General features: G+C 46.0%; 7 non-coding genes across 7 annotated transcripts; all 7 read left to right on the top strand.

The window, feature by feature from the left end:
* Positions 1 to 1866: 1866 nt before the first annotated feature.
* LOC130307999 (U2 spliceosomal RNA) lies at positions 1867 to 2057 on the top strand. The gene has a single exon (XR_008857074.1). It is a non-coding gene; the product is annotated as a U2 spliceosomal RNA (small nuclear RNA).
* Positions 2058 to 4149: 2092 nt separating this feature from the next.
* LOC130308024 (U2 spliceosomal RNA) lies at positions 4150 to 4340 on the top strand. Its single transcript, XR_008857099.1, has one exon. It is a non-coding gene; the product is annotated as a U2 spliceosomal RNA (small nuclear RNA).
* A 2098-nt stretch (positions 4341 to 6438) lies between these two features.
* Positions 6439 to 6629, top strand: LOC130308031 (U2 spliceosomal RNA). Its single transcript, XR_008857102.1, has one exon. It is a non-coding gene; the product is annotated as a U2 spliceosomal RNA (small nuclear RNA).
* Positions 6630 to 8719: 2090 nt separating this feature from the next.
* On the top strand, positions 8720 to 8910 carry LOC130308030 (U2 spliceosomal RNA). Its single transcript, XR_008857101.1, has one exon. It is a non-coding gene; the product is annotated as a U2 spliceosomal RNA (small nuclear RNA).
* A 2095-nt stretch (positions 8911 to 11005) lies between these two features.
* On the top strand, positions 11006 to 11196 carry LOC130308020 (U2 spliceosomal RNA). The gene has a single exon (XR_008857095.1). It is a non-coding gene; the product is annotated as a U2 spliceosomal RNA (small nuclear RNA).
* Positions 11197 to 13280: 2084 nt separating this feature from the next.
* Positions 13281 to 13471, top strand: LOC130308009 (U2 spliceosomal RNA). The gene has a single exon (XR_008857084.1). It is a non-coding gene; the product is annotated as a U2 spliceosomal RNA (small nuclear RNA).
* A 2091-nt stretch (positions 13472 to 15562) lies between these two features.
* Positions 15563 to 15753, top strand: LOC130307997 (U2 spliceosomal RNA). Its single transcript, XR_008857073.1, has one exon. It is a non-coding gene; the product is annotated as a U2 spliceosomal RNA (small nuclear RNA).
* The last annotated feature ends 383 nt before the right edge of the window (positions 15754 to 16136 follow it).

Raw genomic sequence — 16136 nt, 5'->3', positions numbered from 1 at the left:
GAGTAGCCAGCACACCTGTGCAGGTAGGGCATGACATGATAGGCAGCTGCCTTGATAGCGGGTGGGTGCTGAATGTTCCTAATTGACAAAATAAGATTAATGCTTATGAAGAAATATAAAATCTCATCCCTTCCCCAATATCGCGCCACACCCCTACCCCTTAATTCCCTGGTTGAACTTGATGGACATATGTCTTTTTTCGACCGTACTAACTATGTAACTATGTAACATAACATGGGGGGGGGGGGGGTCTCCTGGCTGTTCACACAGGTGTGTCATTGCTGTACATTGACCATGCATTGCTTCTGTGGTATTGCAAAGGCAAAGACAAATGCTTCCAGCCATCCATTGCACTAATGGATTGGTCATCAGCTGGCTGTCTATGTCCCGCATCAATATAGACCAAAGTACAGAGGGTTAGGCTATGCTATTGTGCACCTACCTGATGCATCAGAAGGTGCGAGGCCCTTGCTAAATTCTGTGCACAGACTTTGAGATCTATACTTTAGACTGTATCTAAACCTGCTCCAACATGGACTGACATTCTGGCCTACTTTCAGCCGATGCGACTTGTCTGTCGCTGAACAGTCGCTTTTTATGTATTCAGCACCTATGTATAATGTTGTAAAAATGCTCTAGAAGCTAAAGTCGCAGAAATGTCACACATATTTGGCCTGCAACTTTCTGTGCGACAAATTCAGACAGGAAAAATCAGTATAAATCCTTAGAAAATTATCCCCCAGTGTCTCCATCTGCTGGCGGTATTGAATAAGCATTGCTGCACTGATGGGGTATGCATTAGACGAAAAAAAAGAAGAAAAAGAAGAATAATACGCCCAGAAAAGAGGCGAAAAGGAGAAAAACGTAAAAAAACGTGAAAAAAAAGTAAGAGGAAGAGAAGGGAAAAAAAGGTGGAAATGGGTTTAAAAGTGATTTCGGCGGAGAAATATATATATATATATATATATATATATATATATATATATATATATACGCGCACACACACACATATATATAAACGTATTCTCCGTTGAGATATTGCAGCCGCTGCTGTGTCCAGGCCCAGGAGCCTTAGCACTGTGCTGTGATGTCACTCAATACCACTGACATCACTAGGTGTAAACAACATCTCTCCTTTGCTGTGTATGTGACTATGGAGCTGTTTGGTGATGTCGTCTATTATGGCCTTCATAGAAGCAACAGGAGATTGTTGCATCCATCTAGAACCCTCAGAACTACAGTGCTATGATGTCACTCACTTCCACAGGCCTTGCAGAGTGTAAACAACAACAACCCAGCTTTGTTGTGTATGTAACCATAGGGATTTGTGATGTCACCTAGAACCTTCACAGCAGCGACAGCTTTATGAGGAGCATCAGCACTGCTCTGCCTGAGCAGAACCATCACCGCCATAGGTTGTCAAATAACCCGGATTTAACCCACACAGGTAAGTCCAATGGGGTGCAGGCATGTCCTCTATGCTTACAGCTTCCCGTGGGTGTTGGTTTGATACCGTTTGGGGACAGCCAAGGAGGCATCTGCAGGCAACAAAGGTAGGTGTGTGCTTGTGTGTGTGTTTCCTATGCAGATCCTAAGCCCAGTGTCACATGCAAGTAGGAGGAGTAAGAAGGGTTCCTGGCAAATCCGGGTTATGGATTGCATTTAAAAAGGCCCCGTGGGAGTGCAATGGGCCCCTGTCTTGCTGCTTAGCAATAATGGTATGGGTTTAGGTTCTGCTGTGTGTACTGGTGGTTGACTGCCCCCCAGCCCAGAGTGTGCATGGAAAATTGTCTGGCAGCCTCCCTGACAGCAAGCAGTGATAGTGCCCATGAAGGGCACCTTGTTGGGCCCGCCCCTTTCACGGTTATCGCTTCTCGGCCTTTTGGCTAAGATCAAGTGTAGTATCTGTTCTTATCAGTTTAATATCTGATACGTCCCCTATCTGGGGACCATATATTAAATGGATTTTTGAGAACGGGGGCCGATTTCGAAGCTTGCTTCCGTCGCCCTATGCATTGACCCGATATGGCAGTATCTTCGGGTACAGTGCACCACCCCCTTACAGGGTTAAAAAGAAAGATTCCTACTTTCATTGCTACCTGCTTGCTGGCTAGCCAGCTAGCCAGCCCTGTGGGCCTTGCTGCTGCTGCAGCCAAAAAACAAAAGGTGGTGCTGCTGCTGCTTCTGCTGCTTCTGCTTCTGCTTGTGTCTGGCCGCTGTTGGAGCGTCCAGGCACAGGACTTCTGCTGCTGCTGACTAAATGGCCTCCTTAATTGGATCATTTGAGTAGCCAGCACACCTGTGCAGGTAGGGCATGACATGATAGGCAGCTGCCTTGATAGCGGGTGGGTGCTGAATGTTCCTAATTGACAAAATAAGATTAATGCTTATGAAGAAATATAAAATCTCATCCCTTCCCCAATATCGCGCCACACCCCTACCCCTTAATTCCCTGGTTGAACTTGATGGACATATGTCTTTTTTCGACCGTACTAACTATGTAACTATGTAACATAACATGGGGGGGGGGGGGTCTCCTGGCTGTTCACACAGGTGTGTCATTGCTGTACATTGACCATGCATTGCTTCTGTGGTATTGCAAAGGCAAAGACAAATGCTTCCAGCCATCCATTGCACTAATGGATTGGTCATCAGCTGGCTGTCTATGTCCCGCATCAATATAGACCAAAGTACAGAGGGTTAGGCTATGCTATTGTGCACCTACCTGATGCATCAGAAGGTGCGAGGCCCTTGCTAAATTCTGTGCACAGACTTTGAGATCTATACTTTAGACTGTATCTAAACCTGCTCCAACATGGACTGACATTCTGGCCTACTTTCAGCCAATGCGACTTGTCTGTCGCTGAACAGTCGCTTTTTATGTATTCAGCACCTATGTATAATGTTGTAAAAATGCTCTAGAAGCTAAAGTCGCAGAAATGTCACACATATTTGGCCTGCAACTTTCTGTGCGACAAATTCAGACAGGAAAAATCAGTATAAATCCTTAGAAAATTATCCCCCAGTGTCTCCATCTGCTGGCGGTATTGAATAAGCATTGCTGCACTGATGGGGTATGCATTAGACGAAAAAAAAGAAGAAAAAGAAGAATAATACGCCCAGAAAAGAGGCGAAAAGGAGAAAAACGTAAAAAAACGTGAAAAAAAAGTAAGAGGAAGAGAAGGGAAAAAAAGGTGGAAATGGGTTTAAAAGTGATTTCGGCGGAGAAATATATATATATATATATATATATATATATATATATATATATATATACGCGCACACACACACATATATATAAACGTATTCTCCGTTGAGATATTGCAGCCGCTGCTGTGTCCAGGCCCAGGAGCCTTAGCACTGTGCTGTGATGTCACTCAATACCACTGACATCACTAGGTGTAAACAACATCTCTCCTTTGCTGTGTATGTGACTATGGAGCTGTTTGGTGATGTCGTCTATTATGGCCTTCATAGAAGCAACAGGAGATTGTTGCATCCATCTAGAACCCTCAGAACTACAGTGCTATGATGTCACTCACTTCCACAGGCCTTGCAGAGTGTAAACAACAACAACCCAGCTTTGTTGTGTATGTAACCATAGGGATTTGTGATGTCACCTAGAACCTTCACAGCAGCGACAGCTTTATGAGGAGCATCAGCACTGCTCTGCCTGAGCAGAACCATCACCGCCATAGGTTGTCAAATAACCCGGATTTAACCCACACAGGTAAGTCCAATGGGGTGCAGGCATGTCCTCTATGCTTACAGCTTCCCGTGGGTGTTGGTTTGATACCGTTTGGGGACAGCCAAGGAGGCATCTGCAGGCAACAAAGGTAGGTGTGTGCTTGTGTGTGTGTTTCCTATGCAGATCCTAAGCCCAGTGTCACATGCAAGTAGGAGGAGTAAGAAGGGTTCCTGGCAAATCCGGGTTATGGATTGCATTTAAAAAGGCCCCGTGGGAGTGCAATGGGCCCCTGTCTTGCTGCTTAGCAATAATGGTATGGGTTTAGGTTCTGCTGTGTGTACTGGTGGTTGACTGCCCCCCAGCCCAGAGTGTGCATGGAAAATTGTCTGGCAGCCTCCCTGACAGCAAGCAGTGATAGTGCCCATGAAGGGCACCTTGTTGGGCCCGCCCCTTTCACGGTTATCGCTTCTCGGCCTTTTGGCTAAGATCAAGTGTAGTATCTGTTCTTATCAGTTTAATATCTGATACGTCCCCTATCTGGGGACCATATATTAAATGGATTTTTGAGAACGGGGGCCGATTTCGAAGCTTGCTTCCGTCGCCCTATGCATTGACCCGATATGGCAGTATCTTCGGGTACAGCACCCCCCTTACAGGGTTAAAAAGAAAGATTCCTACTTTCATTGCTACCTGCTTGCTGGCTAGCCAGCTAGCCAGCCCTGTGGGCCTTGCTGCTGCTGCAGCCAAAAAACAAAAGGTGGTGCTGCTGCTGCTTCTGCTGCTTCTGCTTCTGCTTGTGTCTGGCCGCTGTTGGAGCGTCCAGGCACAGGACTTCTGCTGCTGCTGACTAAATGGCCTCCTTAATTGGATCATTTGAGTAGCCAGCACACCTGTGCAGGTAGGGCATGACATGATAGGCAGCTGCCTTGATAGCGGGTGGGTGCTGAATGTTCCTAATTGACAAAATAAGATTAATGCTTATGAAGAAATATAAAATCTCATCCCTTCCCCAATATCGCGCCACACCCCTACCCCTTAATTCCCTGGTTGAACTTGATGGACATATGTCTTTTTTCGACCGTACTAACTATGTAACTATGTAACATAACATGGGGGGGGGGGGGGGGGGGGTCTCCTGGCTGTTCACACAGGTGTGTCATTGCTGTACATTGACCATGCATTGCTTCTGTGGTATTGCAAAGGCAAAGACAAATGCTTCCAGCCATCCATTGCACTAATGGATTGGTCATCAGCTGGCTGTCTATGTCCCGCATCAATATAGACCAAAGTACAGAGGGTTAGGCTATGCTATTGTGCACCTACCTGATGCATCAGAAGGTGCGAGGCCCTTGCTAAATTCTGTGCACAGACTTTGAGATCTATACTTTAGACTGTATCTAAACCTGCTCCAACATGGACTGACATTCTGGCCTACTTTCAGCCGATGCGACTTGTCTGTCGCTGAACAGTCGCTTTTTATGTATTCAGCACCTATGTATAATGTTGTAAAAATGCTCTAGAAGCTAAAGTCGCAGAAATGTCACACATATTTGGCCTGCAACTTTCTGTGCGACAAATTCAGACAGGAAAAATCAGTATAAATCCTTAGAAAATTATCCCCCAGTGTCTCCATCTGCTGGCGGTATTGAATAAGCATTGCTGCACTGATGGGGTATGCATTAGACGAAAAAAAAGAAGAAAAAGAAGAATAATACGCCCAGAAAAGAGGCGAAAAGGAGAAAAACGTAAAAAAACGTGAAAAAAAAGTAAGAGGAAGAGAAGGGAAAAAAAGGTGGAAATGGGTTTAAAAGTGATTTCGGCGGGAGAAATATATATATATATATATATATATATATATATATATATATATATATATACGCGCACACACACACATATATATAAACGTATTCTCCGTTGAGATATTGCAGCCGCTGCTGTGTCCAGGCCCAGGAGCCTTAGCACTGTGCTGTGATGTCACTCAATACCACTGACATCACTAGGTGTAAACAACATCTCTCCTTTGCTGTGTATGTGACTATGGAGCTGTTTGGTGATGTCGTCTATTATGGCCTTCATAGAAGCAACAGGAGATTGTTGCATCCATCTAGAACCCTCAGAACTACAGTGCTATGATGTCACTCACTTCCACAGGCCTTGCAGAGTGTAAACAACAACAACCCAGCTTTGTTGTGTATGTAACCATAGGGATTTGTGATGTCACCTAGAACCTTCACAGCAGCGACAGCTTTATGAGGAGCATCAGCACTGCTCTGCCTGAGCAGAACCATCACCGCCATAGGTTGTCAAATAACCCGGATTTAACCCACACAGGTAAGTCCAATGGGGTGCAGGCATGTCCTCTATGCTTACAGCTTCCCGTGGGTGTTGGTTTGATACCGTTTGGGGACAGCCAAGGAGGCATCTGCAGGCAACAAAGGTAGGTGTGTGCTTGTGTGTGTGTTTCCTATGCAGATCCTAAGCCCAGTGTCACATGCAAGTAGGAGGAGTAAGAAGGGTTCCTGGCAAATCCGGGTTATGGATTGCATTTAAAAAGGCCCCGTGGGAGTGCAATGGGCCCCTGTCTTGCTGCTTAGCAATAATGGTATGGGTTTAGGTTCTGCTGTGTGTACTGGTGGTTGACTGCCCCCCAGCCCAGAGTGTGCATGGAAAATTGTCTGGCAGCCTCCCTGACAGCAAGCAGTGATAGTGCCCATGAAGGGCACCTTGTTGGGCCCGCCCCTTTCACGGTTATCGCTTCTCGGCCTTTTGGCTAAGATCAAGTGTAGTATCTGTTCTTATCAGTTTAATATCTGATACGTCCCCTATCTGGGGACCATATATTAAATGGATTTTTGAGAACGGGGGCCGATTTCGAAGCTTGCTTCCGTCGCCCTATGCATTGACCCGATATGGCAGTATCTTCGGGTACAGTGCACCACCCCCTTACAGGGTTAAAAAGAAAGATTCCTACTTTCATTGCTACCTGCTTGCTGGCTAGCCAGCTAGCCAGCCCTGTGGGCCTTGCTGCTGCTGCAGCCAAAAAACAAAAGGTGGTGCTGCTGCTGCTTCTGCTGCTTCTGCTTGTGTCTGGCCGCTGTTGGAGCGTCCAGGCACAGGACTTCTGCTGCTGCTGACTAAATGGCCTCCTTAATTGGATCATTTGAGTAGCCAGCACACCTGTGCAGGTAGGGCATGACATGATAGGCAGCTGCCTTGATAGCGGGTGGGTGCTGAATGTTCCTAATTGACAAAATAAGATTAATGCTTATGAAGAAATATAAAATCTCATCCCTTGCCCAATATCGCGCCACACCCCTACCCCTTAATTCCCTGGTTGAACTTGATGGACATATGTCTTTTTTCGACCGTACTAACTATGTAACTATGTAACATAACATGGGGGGGGGGGGGGGGGGGGTCTCCTGGCTGTTCACACAGGTGTGTCATTGCTGTACATTGACCATGCATTGCTTCTGTGGTATTGCAAAGGCAAAGACAAATGCTTCCAGCCATCCATTGCACTAATGGATTGGTCATCAGCTGGCTGTCTATGTCCCGCATCAATATAGACCAAAGTACAGAGGGTTAGGCTATGCTATTGTGCACCTACCTGATGCATCAGAAGGTGCGAGGCCCTTGCTAAATTCTGTGCACAGACTTTGAGATCTATACTTTAGACTGTATCTAAACCTGCTCCAACATGGACTGACATTCTGGCCTACTTTCAGCCGATGCGACTTGTCTGTCGCTGAACAGTCGCTTTTTATGTATTCAGCACCTATGTATAATGTTGTAAAAATGCTCTAGAAGCTAAAGTCGCAGAAATGTCACACATATTTGGCCTGCAACTTTCTGTGCGACAAATTCAGACAGGAAAAATCAGTATAAATCCTTAGAAAATTATCCCCCAGTGTCTCCATCTGCTGGCGGTATTGAATAAGCATTGCTGCACTGATGGGGTATGCATTAGACGAAAAAAAAGAAGAAAAAGAAGAATAATACGCCCAGAAAAGAGGCGAAAAGGAGAAAAACGTAAAAAAAACGTGAAAAAAAAGTAAGAGGAAGAGAAGGGAAAAAAAGGTGGAAATGGGTTTAAAAGTGATTTCGGCGGAGAAATATATATATATATATATATATATATATATATATATATATATACGCGCACACACACACATATATATAAACGTATTCTCCGTTGAGATATTGCAGCCGCTGCTGTGTCCAGGCCCAGGAGCCTTAGCACTGTGCTGTGATGTCACTCAATACCACTGACATCACTAGGTGTAAACAACATCTCTCCTTTGCTGTGTATGTGACTATGGAGCTGTTTGGTGATGTCGTCTATTATGGCCTTCATAGAAGCAACAGGAGATTGTTGCATCCATCTAGAACCCTCAGAACTACAGTGCTATGATGTCACTCACTTCCACAGGCCTTGCAGAGTGTAAACAACAACAACCCAGCTTTGTTGTGTATGTAACCATAGGGATTTGTGATGTCACCTAGAACCTTCACAGCAGCGACAGCTTTATGAGGAGCATCAGCACTGCTCTGCCTGAGCAGAACCATCACCGCCATAGGTTGTCAAATAACCCGGATTTAACCCACACAGGTAAGTCCAATGGGGTGCAGGCATGTCCTCTATGCTTACAGCTTCCCGTGGGTGTTGGTTTGATACCGTTTGGGGACAGCCAAGGAGGCATCTGCAGGCAACAAAGGTAGGTGTGTGCTTGTGTGTGTGTTTCCTATGCAGATCCTAAGCCCAGTGTCACATGCAAGTAGGAGGAGTAAGAAGGGTTCCTGGCAAATCCGGGTTATGGATTGCATTTAAAAAGGCCCCGTGGGAGTGCAATGGGCCCCTGTCTTGCTGCTTAGCAATAATGGTATGGGTTTAGGTTCTGCTGTGTGTACTGGTGGTTGACTGCCCCCCAGCCCAGAGTGTGCATGGAAAATTGTCTGGCAGCCTCCCTGACAGCAAGCAGTGATAGTGCCCATGAAGGGCACCTTGTTGGGCCCGCCCCTTTCACGGTTATCGCTTCTCGGCCTTTTGGCTAAGATCAAGTGTAGTATCTGTTCTTATCAGTTTAATATCTGATACGTCCCCTATCTGGGGACCATATATTAAATGGATTTTTGAGAACGGGGGCCGATTTCGAAGCTTGCTTCCGTCGCCCTATGCATTGACCCGATATGGCAGTATCTTCGGGTACAGTGCACCACCCCCTTACAGGGTTAAAAAGAAAGATTCCTACTTTCATTGCTACCTGCTTGCTGGCTAGCCAGCTAGCCAGCCCTGTGGGCCTTGCTGCTGCTGCAGCCAAAAAACAAAAGGTGGTGCTGCTGCTGCTTCTGCTGCTTCTGCTTCTGCTTGTGTCTGGCCGCTGTTGGAGCGTCCAGGCACAGGACTTCTGCTGCTGCTGACTAAATGGCCTCCTTAATTGGATCATTTGAGTAGCCAGCACACCTGTGCAGGTAGGGCATGACATGATAGGCAGCTGCCTTGATAGCGGGTGGGTGCTGAATGTTCCTAATTGACAAAATAAGATTAATGCTTATGAAGAAATATAAAATCTCATCCCTTCCCCAATATCGCGCCACACCCCTACCCCTTAATTCCCTGGTTGAACTTGATGGACATATGTCTTTTTTCGACCGTACTAACTATGTAACTATGTAACATAACATGGGGGGGGGGGGGGGTCTCCTGGCTGTTCACACAGGTGTGTCATTGCTGTACATTGACCATGCATTGCTTCTGTGGTATTGCAAAGGCAAAGACAAATGCTTCCAGCCATCCATTGCACTAATGGATTGGTCATCAGCTGGCTGTCTATGTCCCGCATCAATATAGACCAAAGTACAGAGGGTTAGGCTATGCTATTGTGCACCTACCTGATGCATCAGAAGGTGCGAGGCCCTTGCTAAATTCTGTGCACAGACTTTGAGATCTATACTTTAGACTGTATCTAAACCTGCTCCAACATGGACTGACATTCTGGCCTACTTTCAGCCGATGCGACTTGTCTGTCGCTGAACAGTCGCTTTTTATGTATTCAGCACCTATGTATAATGTTGTAAAAATGCTCTAGAAGCTAAAGTCGCAGAAATGTCACACATATTTGGCCTGCAACTTTCTGTGCGACAAATTCAGACAGGAAAAATCAGTATAAATCCTTAGAAAATTATCCCCCAGTGTCTCCATCTGCTGGCGGTATTGAATAAGCATTGCTGCACTGATGGGGTATGCATTAGACGAAAAAAAAGAAGAAAAAGAAGAATAATACGCCCAGAAAAGAGGCGAAAAGGAGAAAAACGTAAAAAAAACATGAAAAAAAAGTAAGAGGAAGAGAAGGGAAAAAAAGGTGGAAATGGGTTTAAAAGTGATTTCGGCGGAGAAATATATATATATATATATATATATATATATATATATATATATATATACGCGCACACACACACATATATATAAATGTATTCTCCGTTGAGATATTGCAGCCGCTGCTGTGTCCAGGCCCAGGAGCCTTAGCACTGTGCTGTGATGTCACTCAATACCACTGACATCACTAGGTGTAAACAACATCTCTCCTTTGCTGTGTATGTGACTATGGAGCTGTTTGGTGATGTCGTCTATTATGGCCTTCATAGAAGCAACAGGAGATTGTTGCATCCATCTAGAACCCTCAGAACTACAGTGCTATGATGTCACTCACTTCCACAGGCCTTGCAGAGTGTAAACAACAACAACCCAGCTTTGTTGTGTATGTAACCATAGGGATTTGTGATGTCACCTAGAACCTTCACAGCAGCGACAGCTTTATGAGGAGCATCAGCACTGCTCTGCCTGAGCAGAACCATCACCGCCATAGGTTGTCAAATAACCCGGATTTAACCCACACAGGTAAGTCCAATGGGGTGCAGGCATGTCCTCTATGCTTACAGCTTCCCGTGGGTGTTGGTTTGATACCGTTTTGGGACAGCCAAGGAGGCATCTGCAGGCAACAAAGGTAGGTGTGTGCTTGTGTGTGTGTTTCCTATGCAGATCCTAAGCCCAGTGTCACATGCAAGTAGGAGGAGTAAGAAGGGTTCCTGGCAAATCCGGGTTATGGATTGCATTTAAAAAGGCCCCGTGGGAGTGCAATGGGCCCCTGTCTTGCTGCTTAGCAATAATGGTATGGGTTTAGGTTCTGCTGTGTGTACTGGTGGTTGACTGCCCCCCAGCCCAGAGTGTGCATGGAAAATTGTCTGGCAGCCTCCCTGACAGCAAGCAGTGATAGTGCCCATGAAGGGCACCTTGTTGGGCCCGCCCCTTTCACGGTTATCGCTTCTCGGCCTTTTGGCTAAGATCAAGTGTAGTATCTGTTCTTATCAGTTTAATATCTGATACGTCCCCTATCTGGGGACCATATATTAAATGGATTTTTGAGAACGGGGGCCGATTTCGAAGCTTGCTTCCGTCGCCCTATGCATTGACCCGATATGGCAGTATCTTCGGGTACAGTGCACCACCCCCTTACAGGGTTAAAAAGAAAGATTCCTACTTTCATTGCTACCTGCTTGCTAGCTAGCCAGCCCTGTGGGCCTTGCTGCTGCTGCAGCCAAAAAACAAAAGGTGGTGCTGCTGCTGCTTCTGCTGCTGCTGCTTCTGCTTCTGCTTGTGTCTGGCCGCTGTTGGAGCGTCCAGGCACAGGACTTCTGCTGCTGCTGACTAAATGGCCTCCTTAATTGGATCATTTGAGTAGCCAGCACACCTGTGCAGGTAGGGCATGACATGATAGGCAGCTGCCTTGATAGCGGGTGGGTGCTGAATGTTTCTAATTGACAAAATAAGATTAATGCTTATGAAGAAATATAAAATCTCATCCCTTCCCCAATATCGCGCCACACCCCTACCCCTTAATTCCCTGGTTGAACTTGATGGACATATGTCTTTTTTCGACCGTACTAACTATGTAACTATGTAACATAACATGGGGGGGGGGGGGGTCCCCTGGCTGTTCACACAGGTGTGTCATTGCTGTACATTGACCATGCATTGCTTCTGTGGTATTGCAAAGGCAAAGACAAATGCTTCCAGCCATCCATTGCACTAATGGATTGGTCATCAGCTGGCTGTCTATGTCCCGCATCAATATAGACCAAAGTACAGAGGGTTAGGCTATGCTATTGTGCACCTACCTGATGCATCAGAAGGTGCGAGGCCCTTGCTAAATTCTGTGCACAGACTTTGAGATCTATACTTTAGACTGTATCTAAACCTGCTCCAACATGGACTGACATTCTGGCCTACTTTCAGCCGATGCGACTTGTCTGTCGCTGAACAGTCGCTTTTTATGTATTCAGCACCTATGTATAATGTTGTAAAAATGCTCTAGAAGCTAAAGTCGCAGAAATGTCACACATATTTGGCCTGCAACTTTCTGTGCGACAAATTCAGACAGGAAAAATCAGTATAAATCCTTAGAAAATTATCCCCCAGTGTCTCCATCTGCTGGCGGTATTGAATAAGCATTGCTGCACTGATGGGGTATGCATTAGACGAAAAAAAAGAAGAAAAAGAAGAATAATACGCCCAGAAAAGAGGCGAAAAGGAGAAAAACGTAAAAAAAACGTGAAAAAAAAGTAAGAGGAAGAGAAGGGAAAAAAAGGTGGAAATGGGTTTAAAAGTGATTTCGGCGGAGAAATATATATATATATATATATATATATATATATATATATACGCGCACACACACACATATATATAAACGTATTCTCCGTTGAGATATTGCAGCCGCTGCTGTGTCCAGGCCCAGGAGCCTTAGCACTGTGCTGTGATGTCACTCAATACCACTGACATCACTAGGTGTAAACAACATCTCTCCTTTGCTGTGTATGTGACTATGGAGCTGTTTGGTGATGTCGTCTATTATGGCCTTCATAGAAGCAACAGGAGATTGTTGCATCCATCTAGAACCCTCAGAACTACAGTGCTATGATGTCACTCACTTCCACAGGCCTTGCAGAGTGTAAACAACAACAACCCAGCTTTGTTGTGTATGTAACCATAGGGATTTGTGATGTCACCTAGAACCTTCACAGCAGCGACAGCTTTATGAGGAGCATCAGCACTGCTCTGCCTGAGCAGAACCATCACCGCCATAGGTTGTCAAATAACCCGGATTTAACCCACACAGGTAAGTCCAATGGGGTGCAGGCATGTCCTCTATGCTTACAGCTTCCCGTGGGTGTTGGTTTGATACCGTTTGGGGACAGCCAAGGAGGCATCTGCAGGCAACAAAGGTAGGTGTGTGCTTGTGTGTGTGTTTCCTATGCAGATCCTAAGCCCAGTGTCACATGCAAGTAGGAGGAGTAAGAAGGGTTCCTGGCAAATCCGGGTTATGGATTGCATTTAAAAAGGCCCCGTGGGAGTGCAATGGGCCCCTGTCTTGCTGCTTAGCAATAATGGTATGGGTTTAGGTTCTGCTGTGTGTACTGGTGGTTGACTGCCCCCCAGCCCAGAGTGTGCATGGAAAATTGTCTGGCAGCCTCCCTGACAGCAAGCAGTGATAGTGCCCATGAAGGGCACCTTGTTGGGCCCGCCCCTTTCACGGTTATCGCTTCTCGGCCTTTTGGCTAAGATCAAGTGTAGTATCTGTTCTTATCAGTTTAATATCTGATACGTCCCCTATCTGGGGACCATATATTAAATGGATTTTTGAGAACGGGGGCCGATTTCGAAGCTTGCTTCCGTCGCCCTATGCATTGACCCGATATGGCAGTATCTTCGGGTACAGTGCACCACCCCCTTACAGGGTTAAAAAGAAAGATTCCTACTTTCATTGCTACCTGCTTGCTGGCTAGCCAGCTAGCCAGCCCTGTGGGCCTTGCTGCTGCTGCAGCCAAAAAACAAAAGGTGGTGCTGCTGCTGCTTCTGCTGCTGCTGCTTCTGCTTCTGCTTGTGTCTGGCCGCTGTTGGAGCGTCCAGGCACAGGACTTCTGCTGCTGCTGACTAAATGGCCTCCTTAATTGGATCATTTGAGTAGCCAGCACACCTGTGCAGGTAGGGCATGACATGATAGGCAGCTGCCTTGATAGCGGGTGGGTGCTGAATGTTTCTAATTGACAAAATAAGATTAATGCTTATGAAGAAATATAAAATCTCATCCCTTCCCCAATATCGCGCCACACCCCTACCCCTTAATTCCCTGGTTGAACTTGATGGACATATGTCTTTTTTCGACCGTACTAACTATGTAACTATGTAACATAACATGGGGGGGGGGGGGGTCTCCTGGCTGTTCACACAGGTGTGTCATTGCTGTACATTGACCATGCATTGCTTCTGTGGTATTGCAAAGGCAAAGACAAATGCTTCCAGCCATCCATTGCACTAATGGATTGGTCATCAGCTGGCTGTCTATGTCCCGCATCAATATAGACCAAAGTACAGAGGGTTAGGCTATGCTATTGTGCACCTACCTGATGCATCAGAAGGTGCGAGGCCCTTGCTAAATTCTGTGCACAGACTTTGAGATCTATACTTTAGACTGTATCTAAACCTGCTCCAACATGGACTGACATTCTGGCCTACTTTCAGCCGATGCGACTTGTCTGTCGCTGAACAGTCGCTTTTTATGTATTCAGCACCTATGTATAATGTTGTAAAAATGCTCTAGAAGCTAAAGTCGCAGAAATGTCACACATATTTGGCCTGCAACTTTCTGTGCGACAAATTCAGACAGGAAAAATCAGTATAAATCCTTAGAAAATTATCCCCCAGTGTCTCCATCTGCTGGCGGTATTGAATAAGCATTGCTGCACTGATGGGGTATGCATTAGACGAAAAAAAAGAAGAAAAAGAAGAATAATACGCCCAGAAAAGAGGCGAAAAGGAGAAAAACGTAAAAAAACGTGAAAAAAAAGTAAGAGGAAGAGAAGGGAAAAAAAGGTGGAAATGGGTTTAAAAGTGATTTCGGCGGAGAAATATATATATATATATATATATATATATATATATATATACGCGCACACACACACATATATATAAACGTATTCTCCGTTGAGATATTGCAGCCGCTGCTGTGTCCAGGCCCAGGAGCCTTAGCACTGTGCTGTGATGTCACTCAATACCACTGACATCACTAGGTGTAAACAACATCTCTCCTTTGCTGTGTATGTGACTATGGAGCTGTTTGGTGATGTCGTCTATTATGGCCTTCATAGAAGCAACAGGAGATTGTTGCATCCATCTAGAACCCTCAGAACTACAGTGCTATGATGTCACTCACTTCCACAGGCCTTGCAGAGTGTAAACAACAACAACCCAGCTTTGTTGTGTATGTAACCATAGGGATTTGTGATGTCACCTAGAACCTTCACAGCAGCGACAGCTTTATGAGGAGCATCAGCACTGCTCTGCCTGAGCAGAACCATCACCGCCATAGGTTGTCAAATAACCCGGATTTAACCCACACAGGTAAGTCCAATGGGGTGCAGGCATGTCCTCTATGCTTACAGCTTCCCGTGGGTGTTGGTTTGATACCGTTTGGGGACAGCCAAGGAGGCATCTGCAGGCAACAAAGGTAGGTGTGTGCTTGTGTGTGTGTTTCCTATGCAGATCCTAAGCCCAGTGTCACATGCAAGTAGGAGGAGTAAGAAGGGTTCCTGGCAAATCCGGGTTATGGATTGCATTTAAAAAGGCCCCGTGGGAGTGCAATGGGCCCCTGTCTTGCTGCTTAGCAATAATGGTATGGGTTTAGGTTCTGCTGTGTGTACTGGTGGTTGACTGCCCCCCAGCCCAGAGTGTGCATGGAAAATTGTCTGGCAGCCTCCCTGACAGCAAGCAGTGATAGTGCCCATGAAGGGCACCTTGTTGGGCCCGCCCCTTTCACGGTTATCGCTTCTCGGCCTTTTGGCTAAGATCAAGTGTAGTATCTGTTCTTATCAGTTTAATATCTGATACGTCCCCTATCTGGGGACCATATATTAAATGGATTTTTGAGAACGGGGGCCGATTTCGAAGCTTGCTTCCGTCGCCCTATGCATTGACCCGATATGGCAGTATCTTCGGGTACAGTGCACCACCCCCTTACAGGGTTAAAAAGAAAGATTCCTACTTTCATTGCTACCTGCTTGCTGGCTAGCCAGCTAGCCAGCCCTGTGGGCCTTGCTGCTGCTGCAGCCAAAAAACAAAAGGTGGTGCTGCTGCTGCTTCTGCTGCTTCTGCTTCTGCTTGTGTCTGGCCACTGTTGGAGCGTCCAGGCACAGGACTTCTGCTGCTGCTGACTAAATGGCCTCCTTAATTGGATCATTTGAGTAGCCAGCACACCTGTGCAGGTAGGGCATGACATGATAGGCAGCTGCCTTGATAGCGGGTGGGTGCTGAATGTTCCTAATTGACAAAATAAGATTAATGCTTATGAAGAAATATAAAATCTCATCCCTTCCCCAATATCGCGCCACACCCCTA

This window comes from Hyla sarda, unplaced genomic scaffold (genome assembly GCF_029499605.1).
Source record: "Hyla sarda isolate aHylSar1 unplaced genomic scaffold, aHylSar1.hap1 scaffold_1453, whole genome shotgun sequence".
Taxonomy (NCBI): domain Eukaryota; kingdom Metazoa; phylum Chordata; class Amphibia; order Anura; family Hylidae; genus Hyla; species Hyla sarda.
Note: the sequence above shows the minus strand (reverse complement) of the source record. Positions and strands in the feature narration are given on the sequence as shown.